Source organism: Silene latifolia, chromosome X (assembly GCF_048544455.1).
Source record: "Silene latifolia isolate original U9 population chromosome X, ASM4854445v1, whole genome shotgun sequence".
In the NCBI taxonomy this organism is placed as follows: Eukaryota; Viridiplantae; Streptophyta; class Magnoliopsida; order Caryophyllales; family Caryophyllaceae; genus Silene; species Silene latifolia.
This window is the reverse complement of record NC_133537.1, coordinates 298645901-298651273: the sequence shown is the minus strand read 5'-3', so window position 1 is coordinate 298651273 and position 5373 is coordinate 298645901.

Below are 5373 nucleotides of genomic sequence, written 5' to 3'. Positions count from 1 at the left end.
ATTTTTAGATTGGTTTGATACGACATGATATAGATCAAGTGGTAGAAGAGGCTGAGCAACAGTTGGAGCCACTGTTGCATGAGGAGGATGTCCAAAATTAAGGGGGAACTAATCGTCCTCCTACACAAGATGATGCTACCTCATCCAGGGGGAACAAGGATGGTGAAGAACAGCCCAATCTAAACATAAATGAACCACAATAACCTCCTTCAAACAATCCTCATGTAACAGTCCCCTCTACTGTTGCAGACGAACAAACAGAATCCTCTAACCCACTTATTCCCAAAAAATGGAAACACCAAAGCTCACATCCTTTATCAAATCTATCCAGTGACTTATCTTCTGGAATAAAAACCAGATCATCACTCCAAAATTTCTGTGCACACAATGCTTTCATCTCAAAAATTGAACCAGACCATGTCACAGTAGCCTTGACTGATGAATACTGGATGATTGCAATGCAAGAGGAATTGGAGCAATTCGAAAGGAACAAGGTATGGCATCTTGTCCCTAGGCCCTCCCAACGTACTGTAATTGGTACATGGTGGGTCTTTCGCAACAAGCTAGATGATGTTGGAGAAATCGTAAGGAATAAAGCTAGACTAGTGGTGCAAGGTTTTAACCAATAAGAAGGAATTGACTACGATGAAACCTTTGCACCGGTAGCTAGGCTTGAGGCCATACAAATGCTTGTAGCTTTTGCATCTTTTCAAGGTATAAAGCCTTTTCAAATGGATGTCAAAACCGCATTTTTAAATGGATACCTTGATGAAGAAGTGTTTGTTGAACAACCTCCGGGCTTTATAAACAACGAGTTTCCCAACCACGTTTTTAAACTTGATAAAGCACTTTATGGTTTAAAACAGGCTCCTAGGGCTTGGTATGATAGGCTTTCAAAGTTTCTATTGGAAAATGGTTTCATACGTGGGTCCATGGATAAAACGTTGTTTATCAAGTCACAAGGAGATGAACTGTTGCTTGTGCAAGTGTATGTCGATGACATTATTTTTGGAGCAACTAACAATGTTCTTTATAAGTACTTTTCTGATTTGATGACTTCGGAATTTGAAATGAGTATGATGGGAGAACTTGGATTCTTTCTTGGTCTTCAAATCAAACAATGTGAAAATGGAACGATGATTCACCAACAAAAGTACTTAAAAGAAATGCTAAGTAAGTTTGGGTTGACTAATTCTAATCCTATGCCTACACCAATGGTGTCTAAAGTCAAGCTTGACAAAGACGAAAACGGCTTTTCGGATGCGGACTATGCCGGTGATACATTGGATAGGAAAAGCACTTCGGGCATTGCTACTTTCCTAGGACCATGTCTCATATCATGGGCTTCTAAGAAGCAAAACACCGTTGCATTGTCCACGGCCGAAAGTGAATATGTGAGTGCCGCTCTATGTTGTGCACAAATTCTTTGGGTACGTCAACAATTGCATGATTATGGCCTTACTTTCGAGACTACCCCTATATTTTGTGACAACACTAGTGCAATTAATATATCAAATAATCCTATACAACACTCACGAACTAAATAACACATCGACATACGACATCATTTTCTACGTGATCAAGTTGAAAAAGGTAATATATGTCTAAGCTTTTGTAAAACGGAAAATCAAATTGCGGACATTTTTACAAAACCGTTAGAAAGAGAACAATTCGAAAGACTTCGGTCGAAAATTGGTTTATTAGGTGACATATCGCTAAATTAAGTTATTTTCTCCAATGATTGATTAGAGGAAGGATTTACATGTAATTAGATTTTAGCTAATATGGTTGAATGCATGCAAATGTCGAACAAAATAAAATCAACAAATGTTTGTGTGCACTTGAGTTAATCGTTGCATTGAGCCTCCAAAAACCACTTTATGTCCCATCACCTAAAGTCTACACCCTAGCCTCACTCTCTCAACATTCAACCGTCCACTCACCTTGATTAACTACACCAACCCCTCATTTATTTCCATGTTTCCACACTAAAACTTCATTTTATCCACTAAACAAAAACCAACCCTCACCTTTCTCGGATTCCCAAACCGTCAATACCCTTTCCCTTTTCACTCTCTTAAAATGCCTCCAAGGTTCTCAAAAGAGGTTCTTCAACTCAGAGATACATTTAACCCAAAATATATTGCCAAAAAGAAAATGGCTCCCAAAACCGCTGCCAAAACAAATGAGATCATCCCTGCCACTGCCAAGCCAACCGTTGCACAAAAGAAGACAACTGCCAAAAGGGGCGGTGGTCGTGGCAGAGGAGGTAGAAGTAGGAATCCTCCTATCTCTCTACAGTTAGATGCTGAGGTGGACATTGAAACCGATGAAGAAGACTCCGGTTTTATGGGAACCAAAAAGGATGAAGACATTCGAAAATCAAGTGATATTGCCGAAACAAATGAAAAAGGAGATCAACCAAGTGAGATGAAAGAGAGGGAACTTGAAGGTGAGAAACCAAAAGAGGGAAAAGAAAGCAAAGAAAAATCAGAGCGAGACAACGGAAAATCAAAAGAAAGTGAGGAAAAATTAGAGGGAGATAAAGAAAAATCAAAAGAAAGTGAAGAAAAATCAGAGGGAGACAAAGAAAAATCAAAAGAGAGTGAGGAAAAATCAAAAGAAAATGAAGGGGGCTCAAAAGAAAAGGAAAAGAAGGAGAATAGTGATGATGAAAATAATGCAGTTGAAAAGAATGATGATGATGTGCTTTTAAAAGATTTGGTGAGTGAAAGTTTGGAGAAGGATGAGATGAGTAAAATTGATGCAACTGTGGCTTCCACTGTTGAAAGGGAAATCGGTTCCAATGCTGAAAAAATTGATGATGATCCAAAAACTGATTCAACGAAGATGGCGAATGTTGAAGAGGTAGTTAATGTTGAGGATCATGGTGATGCCAAAGTAGTGTTTGATGATGGGCTTGACCCATTATTTTCAAAACCCGCATCACGAACCCGGTCCAAGCGAAAGATGCTTGAAATCTTCGGTGATGATGATGATGATGATGTGACACCGGAGGCATCCCCTCCAAAACCCAAAGTCACTCAAAGGAAAAGGGGATCCGGCTCAAAAACCAAGGCACCCAAACGGGCTCGTTATCATCGGGATTTGTCAAGCATAGATGAGAATGAGATTATTGAGGAGAAGGTTCCACTGAACACATGCATGGACCTTGTTATTGCTCCTTATGGCGAATCATTCAAGAATGACGTCCTCAACCATCTTATTTCTCTCGATCTTCCGGATGAGATTTTCAAGATATGCCATGGTATGCTGACTTGTTGCTTCCACAGTGGAAGGCGTTATAAGAAATCTTGGTATGACACCTCTCTTTCTTTCAAATACTTTAAAGAGGCTATGTATGCACAGGGTTGGGTGAATTTGTTGGACAAATATAGTCCCATGTACATGTCCGAAATCATCCAATTCTATGCAACAGTCAAGGTAGATGTTGAATCTGGAACTCTCTCTGCCTATGTAAATTAGAAACCCTTTGTCCTTACAATCAACCAACTTGCTGCCTATCTGGACATATGTGATGTCGGGCTTACTTCCTTTCCCAAACGTGATTGGGGTGAAGTTGACGAGGTTACCTCTACCCAGGTCATGAAGGTTCTTTGACCTCATGATGACGATGGCCCAACCAACATATATGCCTTTGAATTAACCGCACTCATCAGGTTCATCTTTAACCTTGTTTTTCGTAACCTAGTCCCTTGCAACAATAGCCGTGGGAGATGTTCTCTCCTTGATATGCTCCTTATTCATCACATTGTCAAACACAAACCCATTAACCTTCCTCGCCTTATGTTTCACCGAATTCTTGAGATGTCCACTGAGTTCCAAAGCGGAAACTTTGACAAAAATGCCGTGGTCCCTTATGGTATGTGGCTCTCTATTATCTTTATGAGGGAGGGGTTAGTGTTGAAGGGAAGCCCCGCAATTGAAAAATTGAGTGATGAAATGACACCGGGCCTTCTTTCACGGATGAGCTTGGAGATTAAGGATGGGAAATTGGAAAGGAAAAATCAGTCAGGTTCTACAGCGGGTTCTACTGTTGAATTGGGTGTGGTGCTAGCAAAGTTGGATGAACTTCTTGGAATTGTCAATCGGTTGGTCAAAGAACAGAGCAAGTTAAGGGATGAGGTGGGTGATCTTCGCACTATGAATAAAGATCTACTTGAACGTCTTCAGATTACCAAGCCGAATGCCTCCTAAGCTCATACCTCCCTAACCCGTTTATCTCTTTATGAACTTTGGCTCTTTGTTGCTTTTAAGACACTCTCTTGCACTTTCGGATGTTTGCTTTTCTTATCTTGCTTGAACTATTTGCGTGTGTTTTGAACTATCCTCGCTATCCTTGAGCATGTTTTATCCTCCTTTGACGATGTCAAGAGGGGGAAGTAGTTTAATTCTGCTATGTGTGATCTTCTAACTCTTAGGCTAACGTCGACCTTAATTATGTCTTAGCTCTCATGATTAGATGTTTTACTTTGGCCAAGCATGTTGCACCTTTCGACTACCTTGATCATGTTTATCAATTATGTTTATGTTGAATTGACCAAAGACCGACTAACCATGGGCTAAGGGGGAATATCACACATGTTTGGACTTGTCATCATCAAAGGGGGAATTTGTTAGAACACATTGGATTGATGATGCCAAGTCCCTTTGTTATTTGATTGTTTGCTCTTAGTTGAAACAATTAGTGATTGAAGCAATCAAATGGACTTTCAACAATGATTCAAGATGATCAAGCTAATCAAGGAAGTCAAGACAATGATATTTTCCAAGCCTTAGTCGACAAATGTAAGAGTAAGTGTAACATTCTCATTTAAGTCAAGTAATGGCAAAACCATGCAACAGTACGCTGTACTGTGGTTTCTGGTACTATCACACGGAGGAGGAATTTCGACCAAATGTTTTTAAGTGTCAAAACTTTGCAAACTTTAAACCTTAAACATTTGAATTTTCAAAAGCTTGAAAATAATCTTAAATTTTGGAGTCTCAAACCCACTTGACTAAACCTCTATAATTGTGCAAACACCTTTTACTAAAATGGCAAAGAAGACTTGTCAAACTTCTAAAGTAAGAAACGTTTTTTGCCATTTTGGTAAATTGTCACATGTTGAGTGTAGTAGCTTAAGTTTTCTTATTTCTTAAGCCCCAAGCCTATAGTCTAACACTTACCATCACTCAAAGCTATCATTTTAATATTGGATTTAATCTTTCTAAGTTGTACTTATAAGACTAAATCCACTATAAATAGATTGTCTTAGTCACATTTATTTCTTAAAACTTCCAAAGCATTTATTGTAAAAACCTTGCAAATCATTTGTGCATTCAAAGCTTTGTTCTTCAAGTGTTTGAAAA